This window comes from Cydia amplana, chromosome 18, assembly GCF_948474715.1.
Source record: "Cydia amplana chromosome 18, ilCydAmpl1.1, whole genome shotgun sequence".
Taxonomy (NCBI): domain Eukaryota; kingdom Metazoa; phylum Arthropoda; class Insecta; order Lepidoptera; family Tortricidae; genus Cydia; species Cydia amplana.
The window spans coordinates 2,027,309-2,047,829 of NC_086086.1; the positions used below are offsets into that span (position 1 = coordinate 2,027,309).

The following is a 20,521-nucleotide window of genomic DNA, read 5'->3' on the forward strand; positions in this document are numbered from 1 at the left end:
GATCTTGTCAGTAGAAAAAGGCGGCAAATTTGAAAAATGTAGGCGCGAAGGGATATCGTCCCATAGAAAATATGAATTTCGCGCCTTTTTTTACTGACAAAATTTGCTTGACCAGCTATATTAGGAGGACTTAATGGTCTCGACTCGCACTTGGCCGGGTTTTATTTACCCGTTCGTATTTGTATTGTAAACAAACGATTGTTTGCATCACACTATTTCAATACAGCCTGATCAAGAGGAATAGTCGCTTTCCAATGTCTAACGAACCTAACCTCCACGCGACTGAGTGTGCGTCTCCACGTGACCTATATGACTTCAATATATCTTGAGGAGTCTGTCGAGTTCATAGGTACGCAGCAGAAGTTGCTAAGCGGGCAAGGCGTTCATAATTACCTTGACGCGCTCTTATTCTCTTAACAATAAAGTCGCGTCAAAATTATTTTGAACACCCCGCCCGCTTAGCAACTATCGCTGCTGACTGTAGGTACGAACATTACATACTGCGGAGGTCGTTAGCCATCGCAAATTGGAATTAAGTATGTACGTGCACTTAACTGAAGGTCAATTCTGATTTAAAAAATTGTTATGGTTTTGATATAACCTTGACGACCTTTTTAGTGATTGGCGCACATCTCACGCACGGTTCACTTAATTTCGCATGCACCAATCACCAAGCCGATCGTTAAGGTCGCGTTAAAACCAGTTTAAAACAAGTTGTATGTTTTAATAACAAAACTTCCGTGAGCGTGAGACACAGACATAGCCATATTCGAACTTTAAGATACGTCAAATATTTGAAATATTACACATCTATTAGACATAACCAAGATATGTCAGTGTCAAACAAGTGTCAAAAGTGACGTTTGTTCAAACAAGTGTCCAAAGTGACGTTTGTTCAAACAACAAAGTCACTTTTGATATTTGTTTGACACTGACATATCTTGGTGATGTCTAATAGATATCTAGTTCAAAATCCGAATCGGGCCCATAATTAAAATTTCGACGCGTTACCGATCGTTGCGTCGCGTTTTCGGCTTAAAATACGCGAGTGACCCGTTCTTAATATAGGTACCTATTTAATAAGTTGTAAATTCTGAATTGGGTTGTTGGTATTTGCTTTGCAGTAATGTAGGTACTGTTATAGTTTGTAGCTTTCTAATAGACCCCGAAGGCTAATCCTATTGTCTATTGTTAAGAAAACCCGCTCGTGCCACGTGCCACAACCACCTGCATAAAAAATCGGTACTTCGGTTACTGAGTGCCGGCGAGTCGAACGCTACAGAACCAGTCTAAAATGTGTCATCGAGATGTGTAACAAAGGCGCGTTATCGGAGAGCGCACCTACACTGGTTTTTTGAGCGTTGGACTAGCCCGCGCTCAGGTGCCAAATAGAATAATTAGGACCCTTTTTTGCAGGTAAGTAGCACGTGCGGTTTTACTGAACAATAGACAATAGGATTAGCCTTCGGAGTCTATTAGAAAGCTACAAACTATACATCCCAATTAGCATTCTTCATGCAGTAAAATAACTTTACAAAACAAACATTCGTGACAGCAAACAATAAAACGTTAGAATGAGGTGCTGATTTAAAGGCACATTCAGACTTAAATGCCGTTATTATGACAATTAAATTTCTTTGTACAAAAGTACAAACGCCATAAGCTTTTGTAATTAGCTTGTAAATTACAATATTCCACGCTATTTTGTACTGAAAACTGACATGTGGGTGTAGGAAACATTTGTGTTATTTAATATTACCTACACAAAAAATCGGTACGAATACTTGGTTGTTTTAGCCGATGAGTGATTATAAAGATTACGCCCACTTATTTTCTTTGTGTCTTTCCGGGCAATTCGAAAGTACATTGACATCAGAATGATATTTAAATAATGTTATTTAGTTATCAAGTAGAGATTTGAAGCGCTGGTGGCCTAGCGGTAAGAGCGTGCGACTTGCAATCCGGAGGTCGCGGGTTCGAACCCCGGCTCGTACCAATGAGTTTTTCGGAACTTATGTACGAAAATCATTTGATATTTACCAGTCGCTTTTCGGTAAACGAAAACATCGTGAGGAAACCGGACTAATCCCAATAAGGGGGCCATTTTGATAAATTTATTTATTATTAGTTTACTCTTCTAAATTCTGAATAGCGTAAAGTCGATGTGGATAGCAGTCTAATAATAGTCTATATATCGCCATCTATCGCTTTTAATAAAGACTCAATGGCATTCGTCTCTCCAAAGTTTAATCTATATGTTAATGAACCGGGCATATTAGGTTCCCGTCACTGTATCGAGATGGTCAAAGGTACGTAACTTCTCTCATACTTTTATTAACTCAGTATGCACATAATTATTCAATGATATACTATGAGAATGTTAATAACTCAATGTCAGCCTTTTGATGTAATATTTTGATGGTTAGCCATATTTGTAGTTATTATTGGATTTGTTTTATGGGTTTATTATAAATATACGAGTATATCTAAAAAAAAAAGCAAAAAAAATGATGATGTAAAATTTCAATGAGATTACGTATCATTGGAAACAGTGCCCGTTCAGAGTGACCATATAAATTAAACATCCTCGGAAATTATGTTAAAGCTAGTTATGTATAAAAACCCTGGTAACTGAATATCAGACACAAAGACATTTTTACGGTGCCAACAATAAAATTGGAAATATAAATTTGGAACCTTGAACCCTAGCAAAGATGAACTATAAAGGTCATAAGACTCATTTATTTCAGTATCTTTATAATATATGCTTAGGCAAGATTACTCCATCCTAGACCGCATCGGCACCATCATCAGCATCATCAGCATCGGTACTCTCCTATATCCAATAAAAAAGTATAATTTATTCCATTTCCAACTGATAAAACTCAAAGTCCGTTTAATGCCCGTCACAGTCGGCCGAAAACATCCGAATGTCTTTCGTTTAATTTAAGTGCTCTCGTAGGAACTATATCACATTCAGAGAAATTTCCTTCGGGAGAACCCCTTGTTGGATGCCAAACTAAGCATTTTATGCCGATCAAAGCTTTCAATAAATATCAATGGTAACATACATAAGGCATTTAGCCTTCAACCCCTTCAACACTTAGGTAATGCTCATACATACATACATACATACATCACTGGCTCAGTGACCCAAAGAGGATCTTAGCCTCTGACACAAGAGAGCGCCACTCTGCCCTATTCTGTGCCACCTCGCGCCAGTTGGGTATTCCGAGGGCAGACAGGTCTTTTTGAGTTTCGTCACTCCAGCGGTATCTGGGACGCCCAGACGGACGTTTTCCACCCGGGCGCCCCACATACGCTCTTCTCACAGCACGTAATGCTCAAATCCGACACAATCATAACCTTCCTCGCGTTGTCCCGGCATTTTGCCACGGCTCATGGGAGCCTGGGGTCCGCTTGGCAACTAATCCCAGTAATTGGCGTGGGCACTAGTTTTTACAAAAGCGACTGCCGACTGATCTGACCTTCCAACCCAGAGGGTAAGCTAGGCCCGTATCGGGATTAGTCCGGTTTCCTCACGATGTTTCCCTTCACCGAAAAGCGACTGGTAAAATCAAATGATATTTCGTACATAAGTTCCGAAAAACTCATTGGTACGAGCCGGGGTTCGAACCCGCGACGTCCGGATTGCAAGTCGCACGCTCTTACCGCTAGGCCACCAACGCTTCCCCTCAAACCCGACACAATATGTATGTATATTAGTTAGTGTGGTTCAAATCTTGGAAGCCAAATTGGACCCACTTCCCGATTTCTGATTGAGCTGGAATTTTGAATACATCATTATGTAAATGGGATGACAACGCAATATTATAATGACATGGAGCTGATTTGATGATGGAGACAGGAGGTGGCCATGGGAATTCTGTGATAAAACAACGCAAACTAATTATTGTATTCGAGGTTGAAGTATTTAGTTGCCTGCGGAAAGAAAAGTACAGTCAGCGATAAAAGCTTGTACCAAAAATGAAATTTTTGCCAAAAACTTATTATATTCAGAATGTTTGCAACGTTCGCCTGCCGCCCGCGACATGTCAGGATTACCTTCGTTTCTTTTATAAAAAGTAACATTTTCTGCTCTACTCTGCACGTCTATTCTGGTCGTAAAATTGAAATAGCCAGAACAAAATACGTAGCTTAATATGGATGCAGCTGTAAATGAAATGCTAAATGTATTGCAGGTAATCCTTATCTTTTGCTCTGGATAGATTATTCTGTTATGGAGCTAGCTTTGTATTATTTTAGTTAGGCAATTCCGACGAGATGACGCTTGGATTAAAATATATTACAAACGTACCTACCTACGTAGCTTAGCTGCTACACAATCACAGCGTATTAACTTACGGTTAGGTTAATATAGAATATTTTGGTTATGTCTGACTATATTCTGACGAGTACCTAGGTCTAGGTTAACTAAAGAACCAACCCCGAAATTGCGAAAAATTTATTTAGCTATTTCATAGAAAACGAACATGAATAACTTTTGTTATTCATGTTTGTCCGGACAGTCCGGACAGTGCGAGTCGGACTCACCCACCGTGGGTTCCGTACTTTTTAGTATTTGTTATTATTAGGTATAGCGGCAATAGAATTACATCATCTGTGAATATTTCAACTGTCTATTCACGGTTTATGGGTTACGGCCGGGTGACAGGCAGACAGACGAAAAGTAGAGTCTTATTAATAGAGTCCCGTTTTTACCCTTTGGGGTTATCCTAAAAATGTATAGGCAGATTTTTTTGTTACAAAATAAGTGCGTTACCTATTAACGTTACCGTTCACGTTTCCTTTCAATGGTGATTTCAAAATAAGTAAATACTTCTCAGAACCGTCGTATGATGAGATTCTAAGACGATATTGAATATTATTAATGTCCTACCTCTTATTTGTTTGCTTGAACATGAAAGATGTCTTTGACATCAAAACGTATTCAAATCCTAAAGCAATTGAAACGTTACATTATAATAATCAAGCATTTATTATAATAATCATAATAAATAGGCAACGGGGTAGATAATACATAGATAGGGTAGAAAAGGGGTTTCAATCGATGTGTGGAAGGGCGGCACCGTCGTCGACCCCAAGCCACCTGGCAGTGGAGTTAAACCGGTGGCGTGTGCCTCGGATGCACATGCTGGTGGCGCGTATAACGGCGATACTGATCCTGCATCTCAGCCAGCCCAGTATAGTGCTTAGAGAACGGTTCCACCGTTGAGATATAGTTTCTGCCATAAACATTATATACTCGTAAAATGTATGTAGGTACCTAAATAGCATTTGTAAATAGGTATTTTTGTTTTCTGGGCATATTTATGAGTACCTATTTTATTTTACAAAAATATTTCTCAAGATGTTTTTTCAAAAAAGCGAACTCAATGCATTAAGGCATTCTCTACCGGGCAACCATTGGGTCTAACAGAACTAAATTGGACCCACTTCCCGATTTCCGAATTAGCTAAAATTTTGCATACATATGTAAATCGGATGACAATGCAATATTATGATGATATGGAGCTGATCTGATGATGGAGACAGGTCGTGGCTTCTCTGTGGGAACTCTGTGATAAAACAACGCAAAAGAATTGTGTTTGGGGTTGTTAGGATCAAAATAAGGGTATCAGTTTTTGGCAAAAATGAAATTTTATACACTACGTTTTGAATTAAACTATGTTTTCAGGACTAAAAAGGTACAACACCTGGTACTATCATTAAATTGCCTTAATCTGAAAATGAGAGACCATTTAACTTATGGGGGTGAACATGCATGAACACGAAAGCGATTAACATGATAATGGTTTTTTTTTTTTTTTATGTCCCCCAATATAAAAAAAAAAAAAAAAAAACAATAACTTATAAAGACTTATAATCTCATATAAGACAACACAGGATAACACCAGCAACAGAGACAATATTAAAGACCCATGTAGATGTAGTGTAGGGACGCCCAGCAGGAAGCAGACGGGCTGTAGATCACGTGTCGTGTTCATTTAGCTCTGTTCCCTGGAGTTGGAGCTGCAGGTTACTGTCCCGGCGGCATTCCCACACTATTCTCCTCGAATCTTCTTGTTTTCCTGCAGAACAGGACATCTTTGAGTTCGAGAACTAAAGGATTAGTTCGTGTTCTTTCAGTGTATCTCTACCGAATGTATTATATCGCGGTGCCGCGTACATAGTACATTCTGCTAGTAAATGTAAGCTATAGTCTCCTCCTTACCAGAGTGTGGGCAGGAGGTGTCGGATTAAAGACCCATACTTTGAGCGTTCGTTCCGTGGCTCTCGGGTATCTATGGGTGAGTGAGCGACTCAAAGGAGATCTTGGCCTCCAACACCGTTTCGCACTCGTAGAATGCCACTAAGTTAAATAAATTTCAATTTTATGGTATAATTTAATTATATGGTATGTTATGTATTAACATATAAATAAGCGCAAATTAAGTGCTATAAACGCCCCGCTACTGCTACTTCGCGTCACCCCTTATGTACACGTACACTGCAATCCGCTAACGCGTGTACATTCCGCGGTCAGGACATTACGAAATGTTGATGTTGGCACTAACGGTTTTATAAACGGACGCACGCAGCTTTTGTTGCTAATACACCGGCCGTTCTACCATTTGGGTCATGTTCAGTATGTGTGGCCAGTTCTGTTTTAACGATTTTCATATTATGTTGACCTTGAAATATGGTTTTTCATCTTATTCTGACCTTGAAATATGGTTTTTCATCTTATTTTGACCTTGAGTCAGTCGCCAATCAGCAATCCTCATCGCTACTGATGACTATGATGCTCTGTAAGTAAAAATAAAATTAATAAACTAGTATACCTTATCCAAAACTAAGCTACCTTTTACTAAAAAGAACGCGGAAGTGCCCCACGAACGCCTTAGTTAGCTATACGATTAGTTATAGCTTCGACACCAGCAGTAACAATCATAAAACTTGCCCTTGAAGGTCAAAAGAAAATATCAGACTTTGAAGTAATCGCTCTCTTGCCCTCGTTAAATCCTATGCTGCAATTAAGAAGGGCATTTCTGAGTAGCACCGTAAACTGATTACTTAAAATGAAGCGGTAACACCCGGCATTATGCCCCGCATTTGCATAAATAAATGTTATTTCGGAACGAAAACGCTTATTTTCTGTTACGGCCAAGAAACCCGATGTTACCATTATAACATTTTCTTTTCACTTTGAAGCTTAAGGCTGGTTCGAAACACGGCTCTTACTGCCGTAAGATGGATTCATCACTTTCATGTTACGGTGTTTAAGCTTTGATGAAACGTGAGCTTTTTCTGTTTGGCATTCGTAATTTTTTGCGTTCTTTAACAATTTTAATCGAAGCGGAAATCCCAAATAAACGCGTGTTTGGTTTTGGGTGTCTTTACTTTTATTTATTAACCGCGAGGTCGATTCTAATTTAACAATTCGTTATGCTTGTGAATCAGTTTTGATACGACTTTGACGATCGTCTTGATGTATGGCGCACGATTTTCACTTCATTGCACATGTACCAATCAGCATGAGCGATGTTCAAATTCATATCAAAATAAAATCAAAACTATGACAAGTTGGTAAATCTGTCGTATTACGCGTAACATGCTAGGGTCGGACCACGTTTTCATGCTAAGTGCTACGTCGACTGTAGCGCCTCTATTCGTCGACTATATTCATTGTCATTGCCAACTGAGCGCGTTTGGAGTCTAAGGCATTTTTTTATTAGCCTATTTGGTGTCCCGCTACTGGGCAAAGGCCTCCCCTCGTTTCCTCCACTAGACCCTGTAATCGGGTAGAATGCGTCCAAGTCATCCTGCCATCTCCTTTTCGGTCTATCCTTTCAGTCTAGCCTTGTCGGCCGGTAAATCCGGCATTGCACTGTCTATGGTGTTCCGTGGGTCCCACTGAGTAACGATTTTAGCCCACTTTTCTGGGTGCATGCGACTGACATGTCCAGCCCAGTCCCACTTGAGCTTAGCGGTCTTGACGCCTAAGTCTACAACTCTAGGAAAAATGAGTTGAATAATTGATTCATAATAATCTACTATGAGGGTCTATTGCTGAAAAAAAAAACCGACAAACGAGGCGTGATCATTTATGGTTAAAACAAAAGGACCTAATATTGAAAAATAGAACAGTAGATACTAATATAATAGGTCAGTTCCTAAACTTCGCTTACGAAGTTACCCTGAGCACATTAAATTATATAGCAGCTTCTAAACCATAAAAAAATCTAAAATTTTCCTCTTAATATAATTTTACAAAGCCTAGTCAAACACGGCTTCCCGACAATCCCTTAAAGATCAGCAACCTGACAAGAAAATAATCTTACTTATAATTATAAAACAGGAGCCAATTAGCCACAAAGGCTGAAGTCCTCAGGGCAGCCTAGAACATCGTCGCACCTTCAAAGGTTGCAAACACAATGACGGCAGAGCAATTTATCGATGGCTATCTTGAATAAAGACTTTACTAATAATTGTTTCGAGTATGAAAAAACAAACTATATACCTAGGTAAAAACCTATCATTGCTCATATTTATTACGATTATAATGAAGAACTACCTATAGGTATTCACCATGTGCACCACAGTAACGGCACATGGCAATCATAATATACAAATGTACACATTTCCTAATAGTTAATTAAAAGACTCATTAAAATTGGCAAATACAATTTTTAGAGGAATTTGTTCAAGGAAAAATGGATATTATTATAAAAACCGGTTTCGAAAATTGTTTTGACCGACTTCGTTTAAAATTCGTAAGGGTTAATAATGAATTTAAACAGTAAATGTCAAAATCACACTTAATTCCTTCTACCAGCGGTCTGTTACAGAGCATTATAAGTGTAAAATAGGTTTTTAATAAAGACTTGGCGGCGACACTGCCGCGGGCGCATTGTTCCCGCAGCTCCCGTGCACCTTTTATTTGCGTTGCACCGATCGACTCTAAAAACATCTACACAATATTAAACCTTTTCCCTTGGACACAAGTTTTAAAATTCAAGAAATGGGACTATATAAATCTTTCTCGACGCGACAATTATTTATGGGAAATTCAAAGATACTTTGCAATTTACTTGGTAAATACGCAAAGGGTCATGAAAACGAAATATATAGACGCTTATGCGTACTTTGCCTTTAATAACAGGCTATGAATTAGATTTGGATACCATATGGATCTAATTCATAACCCGTTATTAAAATCAGAATACGCCTGATTTTAATAACTTTTTACTTTATAAAAACGTGCCCCGGTGAAAATGACGCTTATTTTTACCCGACTGTAGCAAAGCCTATTGATGATTTCAGTAATCTATGTATGTAATATCGAAACCATTGTGCCCATTTTGATAAATGAGAAGTAATTTGATTTATTTCTACTAGCCATATTTATCTTGTACTTATGTGCCCAAACTTTCAATAAAAAACATAATAGATTACTACTGAAAAGTATACATCATCATAACCAATTCTTCGATTTAAAAAGTTATACCTAGCATAAGTTCAAAATTTGTATAGCTATAAAATATAATTTGTTACAACAGATATTGATTTAGATGCACCAATGTCACGTGTCAACTAGTTGACTCTTTGTTCACACGTTCTCATGGATTTTCCAGGTCAGAATTCTGTATTTTCCCAAGCAATCGCGGCTTCAACGTAAAATACGGCATGCTTGCGAACAAAGATTGCTTCGAATACACACTACACTTTACAATATGCGAGAGCTATATGTATGCTTAGCTGTCGAGGTGAGCTGGAACGATTTCCCGGACCTAATACCGCTGGGTGGAGATTATAATATACCTAACCTCGGTTAAATATTCTGTTCTGGGCTATAACCGCGAAAATCGAAGTTCGCAAATTGGGGGCATTTTTGTCTGTCACTCTAATTACGCCTTCATTGGAGAAAACGAGAAAGAGCCCCGCAATTTGCAAATTCGGTTTTTACCCCTCCGATTAGGTTACATCAGTTACATGTGTATATTATAAATCTATCATTATAATTACCAATATAGAGAAAACACTTTGATATCAAAACAATAAACGACGTCATTTTAGTTATCATTCGAGTTTGCATTTCGTTCGCAAAATTATATTGGTACGAGTGAGACGCATGGATCATTTAGATATAGTTTATTGAATTAAATGTCATAATTTTTTTACTTTGTTATATATTTTTTATTTTAATTTAACTGGCGCGATCGCGAGCGACGAATTTTAACTACCTACTTACATTGGCACGTGCCCGCTCCGTGCAACCGCGCCAGCTAGCGGACGCCCTGAAACAGTAGGTACATTAAAAGGTAGGTATTGGAAATGCGACGAACGTGAATCAGGTGGCCTAGCCAAGGTGACAATCGCTTGCGCTTCGCCATCGAATCGCTTTGTGTCTCTATCACTCTTCCATATTAGTACGACAGTGACATCGCTTCGATCGCTCCGTTAGCGATTGGCACGTTGGCTACGCGGCCAGGCCGCATTTGTATTCGTTAAGGGCGATCCGAGGTAATCTATATGATAATCGCCGCAGTGAGGACATAATTGTGAGGCGGTTGCTTGCGACATTTACATTCACCGAAGAATTGTTCAGGGGTAACATACTTAGCGTATACGTAATTGGTTTGGAGCCAAATTGGTACGGTCGCAGATAAATTGCTTAATCAGCTGCTTTACAGCTTGTTAATTTCGATACGAAGCCGTTTTATACACAGTCTTGTACAATTTCAGCTTCAGCAAAACATAGTAAAACCTAAGTACTAGTAAAAACGAGTGAAATTTCACACAATAAAGAACAAAGTGAAATCTTTTAAGCGGCCAGTCGATTTGCGGCAGCACTGCGGTAATTAAGTGCGCCTTCACTGCGCTTTAAAGACCCGCTGAAACGTGTTTACGCCCCTTTACGCCACTTTCAACACTCGTTGAAATGTGTACGCCCACACGCCTCTTTACAAAGTCGTTTCAATAATGCTTGCATTACTTTCAGGAGTTTATTTTATACTAGCGACCCGCCCCGGCTTCACACGGGTTAACAAATTATACATAAACTTTCCTCTTGAATCATTGTATCTATTAAAATAACCGCATTAAAATCCGTTGCGTAGTTTTAAAGATTTAAGCATACATAGGGACAGACAGAGAGTGGGAAGCGACTTTGTTTTATACTATGTAGTGAACATTAACATTTTATATCATTTGATAGTAAACTAACCTAAGGCCAATTAAACTTAAACCGAGAATTGAACCAGATAAAATTATAGCGGAAATATATTTTAGTCTAAACTTAAAAAAAAAATCAGTTTTCCGTTTCAGATTTTGAGTCTCTATTTATTTACAAGTTCATGTTTGTTTAGCATAAGATCCTTTACTAAATATATTAAAACGAGTCACTCTCGTAAGTCGTATTTTAGAGGATTGCTCGACGCGTGCTCCCGTTGAAACTCGTCCTTATGGAGCAAAACGGAAGTTTAGTTATTAAAATAGGATCCTTTTTCGGCAGCTGATTAAAACTGAAACATAGATCACCGAGTCACAAAGAGTATCTGTTTAAATATCATTCGTCAATATTAATTCAATAAATAATTTAGAAGCTACCGTGCCGTGGGACGCCTTGGCAATACATTCCTTTTTACTTTGCCGTAGGAAAATGCGAGTTATAGCATTGGCAACTATCCTAACTAACATTGTGGGAAAATAATTTTTAAGAAACTAGAGTCTGGACATCTGTCCAGTACCTACATCTTATCTATACTGCAAGAGTTTTGGCAACAGTTTCCCATTGTCACCCAAAAAAGAACGCATAATGCAAACAATACTACAAAAACAACATAACGAACTAAAATGAATGGATGGATGGATGGTGTAACCGCACCCCTCTTTGCACTATAATTTTAACCTCTAAAAAACTACCCTTACCCCATAACTAAAACAATATTTAACTACCCGACTACCCCAGTAACCGAGACCAAAACCCACGAACTTAAAGGATGAAGATTACCCCAGTCTAGATTTAAATCAATTGGCCAAAGAAAATCGTGATCGTCTAATATGTAGGACTCCTAAGTTGCGTGTAATAACTCAAATTCTTTTTACACTAGAAGGATAAGATTAGCCCATACTAAGTACCAAAAATTATTACATGATGACAAGTAAGACACAAGTAGATTATGATTAATTTATATGAATGTAAATTAGGGTAAAGTATTGTAGAAATTATTTTACATGAAGTACACAAAATAAATATAAGATATGAATAATAGTTTTTTATAAAATGGGGTTAATGTCCCCTACCTACTGGAGACATATTATAGGTATATATATCATCTATAGCATTTCTCCAGCTGAAGCGTGCGACCAAATGAAGTAGATGGCTCAATTCTCATTCTTATAATTGAGTAATTAAGTTCCTTAGAACACTTAGGAGGAGATTCAGAAAAGTGTCTTAACACTTCTGAGTGAGTACCAGTTTAAAGTACTATAAAAAAGACTAAAATAATGAACACATGATCTCTTGTGTTATTTTGAGTTGCGAGATCTTATTTTACACCAACTTCACTCTCTGTCATCAGGATGAGGACGGCTTCTTTCCTATTTTCGTTCTAGCAAAGAAAGTGGAATTCCTTTGGGATATTCCTATTTGGACCCTTATCATTCGGTCATCTTTTGATACTAATAAGAAATTCACTCATTTAAAGTACAATTCCGTCATATGGCAAGTCCTTGGACTCAATTTACCCTTAAGTAAAAATAAAGTATAGATAGGCCTTAGCCTTAATGAATTATTCAAAAATCCGGAATATAAATTCAAATTGCATGTAATGATACCACGTTCCAAGTATAGCGGACCATCACCTGACTTTGTGTTACACTCAGCCAGTGCTTGAATTGTCCGTTTTCCTGAACAATTCTCCAGTTTCTAATAAAATGAACAGATGGATCTATTGACTCCAACTTGCCAAAATCAGTAAATTATACTATCAACAAACTACATTTTGTAGTTTGATAGAAATCTAATCACAAGCTTTCAGTGATAGAGACGAAAACCTACCATAATAAAATGGCCTAAGCGCTGAGAGATGTGAATTTAAAACAAAACACTAGCTTTATTTATAAAATTTATACTTCTTTAGATATAAAACAAATATTACTATGTGAAACAGTATGTCTTCCCTTAATAAATTTTAAAATCCCTGTCTAATTTAATATTGTGTTTACTCAAAATTACTCTATATAATTTAATCTATTCTAAACTCTTAAAAATAATTCTAAATTTGAATATGTCTACCATAGTTACAAATGGACTTATTTCAAGAGCTTTACTAGTTCTGTTATGGTATGGAGTGTCAGAAAATAGCTTAGCCCAAATCCCATTTCGAAAGCTCACTACAAGAGGAAATAAGCATACATAATTTAAATATATAATATCTATAGAGAATAAATAATTACATCATTAGTAAACATTTTTTAGAATGGTTATTTAATGTTTAAGAATGTAGATACAAATTGAGCAAATAGCTCTATAGGTATGAAGATTTAATGGTTAGGGTAAATTGTAAATCAATATGCTAAACGCTATACTAAACGCTCTGAAAAATATACACAAAGAAATCTATTTTTACGTTTATTTTGTAAAATTACACAAAACAAACATATCCTGAAAAATCACACATAAATCACTTAATTCGCAAAGCTCCGTACACTCTGTAACATACATGTAAATAAACATTTCCTAAAAAAAGACACACATAAAATCGCATAATTTCAAAGTTCCGTACGCTCTGTAACATACATGTAAATAAACATTTCCTAAATAAAACACACATAAAATCACATAATTTCAAAGGTCCGTACGCCTGTAAATGTACATGTAAATAATCAATTCCTAAAAAAAAACACACACATATAATCACATAATTCCAAGGTTCCGTACGCCTGTAAACGTACATATAAACGATTCCTGAAAAACACACATTAAAACCAGTTGCTCCAACCATTTTTTGATAAACTGAACATCATTAACCGGCATGCCTGACGCTTTACTATTAGACTTTCCATAAATAACTTTTTGAACTCTTTAATAATATAAACAGATTGATGCAACTGACTCTATCACACTTTAATGAAAATTCACTCACCGATTCAGGACCCCTTCTTCTCGTTCAACAACAAAGTCTATGTCAATCTGACTTACGTTAGTATACTATTACTGCCCTAGCTTTAAAATGGCCATCTGCCTGATTATCACTTCGAATCAAAACACTTATCACTCCTGAAATCACTGATTAACTCGAGAGCTTCGTTGGCATCGTTATACATATCCACCCTCAAGTTGAGCAATGCTAATAAAAAGATTAGTACACAAATTACATTTAAATCAAGGAATTAATGGAACATAATCATTGATACTTTCAATCAAAATTAAGTTACTTGTTAGGATATTAATCTATAATTTATGACTTAAATTATTATTACTTACTGTGAGACTTAGTCAACTTGAGCAAGAAAGTCCTATAATATTTATTTAATTAATTATTTATTTATTTATTATGAAAAATGTACATTTAAAGGTCAAATAGTCTTTCTAAACGAGAATAAAATTTAGTTAATCAATCTGTTATTTGTTAAGAAAAATATAATAAGATAAATTAGCTCACCACCCCGCCGAACTTCTCTAAATGTACTTCAATGCACCCTGCTGCTCCCTGCTGCACCCTGTAGACGCTCCCTGCTGCACCCTGCTGCTCCCTGTAGACGCTCCCTGCTGGCTCCAACTCCTGACCGAAGCTCAATGCCTCTCGGCGCGATGGCAGAGCTATGTTTAATTTACCACACAATCCATAGGCTAGGCTCAATGTACGGACGGACAGAGCTTCGCCTTACACGTCTGAATGTTTGAGAATGAATGACCCTTTTGAATTTAAATTAAGATTAAATAAGTAAACACGCACAAATAAATTTCCCGAAATAAATCTAGGACTAGGCTCAATGTACGGACGGACAGAGCTTCGCCTTACACGTTTGAATTTCCGAAATTGAAATGACCCCTAAATAAAAAACCACTACTATTTATGGTAAATTTTCTTTTCTGATCGAGGTTTTTCGAAATTCAACCCTATCCCCTTAAATTTATGGTTCATTTTCTTTTACTTCCAAACAGTCCACATAGTGCATATCGTGTTCATAGTCCAATCTCTGCAATCACTGTTGGTCATGCGCAGTAAGCTCTTCATTCGCGCATCGCAGCGGTCGGCAACCTTTTTATTCAGTATTCAGTATTCAGTATTCAGTTCTTTATTTGCGAATATAGACAAAAGCCATGCAAATACAATAATAAAATATCAAATAAATACTTAATCAATCAGTCAACAATAAAAACATTATAACAATAACAAAAACAAACAAAGAAGAAATCCAGAAATAAAACATTACCAACAGTTAACAAATAAATTAGATTGCTTAATTAATTGTAAGTATAAATAAAGTGAGATTGTCAAAACAGTTATAATTTGGTCCAGAATTTCATAAAATATTCGTATCAATAAGAAGGATTTAAACTATGTCAAAATATGAAATTAATTAAAATTGGGTAAAATAATTTAATCAAAAAATCGAGTATAATATTCGTTTAGGCTGTAAAAGGGCCTACACACAAGATAGTTTTTAAGTTTTTTACTAAATATTTGGAGATTTTCAGCTGTCTTTATGTCATCATCTAGTTCGTTAAAAATATTTAATGATACTCGACAAATACTATTTTTAAAATGTGTATAATTTGACGTCGGTAGTGCTAGTTGAATTCTGCGCCTTAATGGGTAATTCATTTCTTGACATGTGAGTTTAAATGAGTCAATATTTTTATACACATAAATACAAATGTGATATATGTACAGGGCTATTACTGTGAGGATTCTATACTCTACAAAAAGGTCTCTATGCGTTTCTGGAAAGTAACCAACGATAAGTCTTAAACTTTTTTTCTGTAGTAATAAAATTTCATTTATTTGTGTGCTATTTCCCCAAACTTCTATGCCGTATCTAACTATGCTTTCAAAGTAGGCGTGATATACTGATTTTAGCGCTTCTGAATCGGTAAGTTTTGACAGGGATTTTAATGAAAAGCATGCACTTGCAAGTTTTTTACGCAAAATGTCTATATGGTGATGCCATCTTAAATAGGGGTCTAATTCAATTCCAAGGAATCGTACACTATCAGATTTGGTAATTGGCAGATCAATGAAATAATCAGGCGTATGTACTGCTCGTCTGAAAGTGATGTAGTTACTTTTGTTTAAGTTTAATTGCAAGCCATTAGCCTTAAACCAGTTATCTATACTATCCCAACACAGCTTAGCTTTTTGGCCCAGTTCATCAAAGGTATTGCCTTTTATAATGATACTAGTATCGTCTGCATACAGATACGGGGTCCCGCAAGGCAGACAGTCCGGCAAGTCGTTAATGAAAATAATAAACAGTAGCGGCCCAAGTACTGAGCCTTGAGGGACGCCGCACTTTAATAATCTATGTTCTGATTTGTTGAGTACTTCTCTTCCAGATTCGTTGACATTTTTAATTTCAACATACTGAGTACGACTGCTAAGATATGATGTAAACAAATCTAGTACAGAACCACGAACTCCATAGTAATCTAGTTTACTAATTAATATTCTGTGATCTACACAATCAAAGGCTTTACTCAGATCACAGAATATGCCTGCACATTTATCGCCTTGATTGAGGTTGTCAATGACCTCTGTAACTAAACCCACCATAGCTGATATTGTATTCTTATTTTTACAGAACCCATGCTGATGTATTGACAAGAAATTACAATCATTAAAGTGTTTAACGAGTCGTTCTGCCAGACATTTTTCAAATATCTTCGCAATGATAGATAATAACGATATGGGCCGATAGTTATTTACATCAGATTTACAACCTTTCTTATGTATTGGTACTACGCGGGCGACTTTAAGGGCAGTGGGAAAGATACCTTCATTAACATGTTCGTTGAATATGTGGCAAAGTGGAATACAAAGAGCTTCTATATTGTTTTTTAGCAGTGCAGTGCTCAAATTGTCCGGACCACATGAGTTACTATTCTTGAGACCCTTTACAATCCTAATTATTTCTATCTCATCTATTGGACGTAGAAACATAGATTTACAATTACATACGTGTTTTTTACAGAGAAATTCTTTGTATTGCATTGTGTTGGTAGATCCATGTTTTGAATTACAGCCTACGTTTACAAAAAAATCATTAAAAGTGTTACACACCGCCGTAGGGTCTTGCAGTGTTGTGTTGTCTTTTTTTAGTACCCATTTGTCATTAGTTGTTAATTTAGATTTGCCGGTGTTTGTTTTAATAATTTGCCAAGTCGTTTTTGATTTATTTTTAGCTCTTTTTATACAATTTTTGATATGTAGTCTCTTGGCCGTAGTAAGCGTATTTTTAAATATAGACCGATATAAATTGAAATGTGATCTTAGATTTTCGTCTCGAGTGTTTCGTTTTAGTTTTAAATGCAACTGACGTTTATTCCTACTGCTCTTTTTAATGCCTTTGGTTAACCATTTTTTGGACTGTTGTATAACATATGTTTTCTTTAAGGGGTAGTGCTTATCTATCAAACCATTAATAATGTCATAGAATTTGTCTAATTGTTGCGCGCAATCTATTGATTGGAAAATATCATACCACTGTATATCATTCAAATCCTGTTGAAATTGAACATTAGACGCTTTAGTATAATGCCGTTTCATCACCATTTTTCGTGGACCGTTTTGGTTAGTATTATGTTGTTTTATAAAAATTACCTGAGCATCGTGATCCGAAAACGAGCAAGGTAAGACTACAGATTCAGTCTCTGTACAATCTGTAAATATGTTGTCTATTAATGTAGCCGACTTTTGTGTAGTTCTAGTTGGTTCAGTGATTGTCAATTTCAAATTATGTTCTAGAAATGTTTGTATGAGTTTCTTAGCTACCAGTGATTTGTCGTTGGATAAATTAATATTGAAATCACCGCAGACTATAATGTTGTGTTTATTAAAATTACACAAGAACTGTTCCAACCTTTCTATGAATGAAACCGGATTACCTTGTGGGCAACGATATACAACAAAGATATGGTAAGTGTTATCATTAAAGCTTATGGTGATTCCACAAATTTCACATGTTTTCTCCAAATTAAATTTAGACATATCCATTACTTTGAATTTATTTCGAAGGTTTTCTCTAACAAATATGAGTGTCCCTCCACCTCGCGTGAGAATGCGACTCGTTTCAGTAGCTACCTGATAACCTGGAAGACAAATCGATTTATATTCATCTGGTTCTAACCAAGTCTCTGTAATAGCAATAATGGTAGGTTTAGCTATGAGGTCATATTCTATAAAAGCTTCTAGACTCAATAGCTTGTTCCTAAGGCGATTAATGTTTAAATGCATTACGGAGTGTTCTGTTGAGTTATATGGAAGCGAGTTAAACGTACTCATAAAAAATTAAGACTATTATAATGTTTTTCATTTATAACTTTTAATGCATCATTTAAAGCTATTGCAATTTTGTACTTCCCTCTCATATTTAATTTGTATCCGTCAGTCTTATAGTCTATGTCCAGAAGTTTTTCATCTATACTTTTAACTTGCAAATATTGATATTTATCTACTAATGTTGTCAGTCTTAAATTTATTTTGGTTACATAATTATTAAAACTAACTGCATTACAATTAACACTATTAGGTATTGAACATATTATGACATGACAGTGAGATAATGATTTAACCGCATCATCCAATTGTTCTACAACCCTATCAGTACTACTAATTCCAAAATCACTGCCGCCACACAATATCACTACACAGTCATTTTTTGTAAAATCCTTGGTCTTTTCGTGGAGATTCTGGAGAATCCTATCCGTTGCTCCAAAGTAAACTACATCTGTATATATGTCGTAATCTCTTTTCCGAATTTTAGATAAAGTATATGATAGTTCTGTTCCATGGAAGTCTGACAAGATTAACAATCTCGGTTTAGCCTTTGTAAAGTTATTCCTATTAAGAGTTTGTTGATTTTCGGATGTTTCCTCTGATGTTTGAACGTTTTTGTTTCTTTCAGAATCTTGATGTGCTTGTCTCTGATCAATGTTAGCAGATTCTATGGTACATTTACTATTTTCGGTAATCAGTTTTGAAATGTTGTCCACTTTTTGTTCAAGTTTATACAATGATCTTTGTGTGTAACGCCATGATAATTTTATACTTTCTAGTTCTTTGTATTTCTTTTGCAGTTGTTGATAATCTTGTGTTATTTTATTTAATCTTTTAAGGAGTACGGTAATTTTTTTATTCGTTACTTTAGAGTCGTTTTCTGAGTCCTGCATGGGTAATTGTTGTAGAAAAGCAGTAGTTCTAACAGAGTCTTGATCTGCTACTGTTTTACTCAGTTCAAAGTTTTGTGCCTCTAATTCTTCAATACGCATAGCTAGAGTCATATTCTGCTGCTCGGTTTTCTTTAATTTAGTTTTTAATGGTGTTAGTATTTCCAAATTATCAGTTTCAAAATTACCTATATCTAATGTTAAGTTACTGTCACTCTTGCCATTGTCCTTAATTAATATTTTTAATGATTTATTTTCTTCACATATCTTCTCATAATTTATTTTCTGTTCATTTTGCTTGTTTTTAAGTTCATTTATTTCTATTTCTAAGTTAGCGACCAGTTAATCAAGTGTTCCATAGTAGTTTTTATAGTTGATGTGTGCCGTAGGTTATTGACCACTGATGTACGGTGTTACCAGCTACAATTTGAATTATCCAATAAAATTTCCGTTCCACTCGTTTCGATGATGATGAAAGGCATTTATTAGAAAATATTATCCATACTATTTTACAAGAGCATATTTAAATAATATTGTAAGGTGTACTCGGGCACTCCCGAATGATGTATAGTGGCGGTTAATTCCGAAAGCTGACTCTTACTACAACGGAATATGAGTGATTTTACAATGATTTTCGGAATTTCCCGATATCCCGAATTACCCGAATAAACCCCACATTATTAATTATTCAAAGTATACTTTACACTAATTAAAGTTGCTTAGTGAGTTTTTTTTCTTTAAATTGATCTCTTCGATTTCTAATGATAAATCTGTCCTCCTTTAATTACTCATTTAGCTATCTTTAATTTTGTATTATGAACTTTTTCTTAAAAATAAAGAATGTTTATTAATATAATTAGCTAATTTATACTACAGCCTTTGTATATTTCCTAATATTCTACTGCTTATTCAGAAAATACTCTTGAGCCTGGAACATTCATCCTTGCCCACTTTCCACTAAATAAATATTACCCAACAAGAATAGTACTTGTCTATTATTTCCTTTTACATTATTTTATTTTGTTATTATATAAAAACCCTTATGATACTTTACCATTTCAAATTTCTCATTCTCCCGTCGTTCGGCATAAATCTCCCGACTTTTCGAGTAATCTTCCGACC

General features: G+C 35.9%; 2 long non-coding RNA genes across 2 annotated transcripts in view; one reads left to right on the forward strand and one right to left on the reverse strand.

Moving 5' to 3' along the window:
* LOC134656295 (uncharacterized) overlaps nucleotides 1-20,521 on the reverse strand; it is a 551,434-nt gene that overhangs the window by 337,068 nt on the left and 193,845 nt on the right. The gene's annotated exons all lie outside the window — the stretch shown is intronic.
* On the forward strand, nucleotides 3,151-3,336 carry LOC134656301 (uncharacterized). Its single transcript, XR_010097507.1, has 2 exons — nucleotides 3,151-3,205; nucleotides 3,242-3,336. It is a non-coding gene; the product is annotated as an uncharacterized LOC134656301 (long non-coding RNA).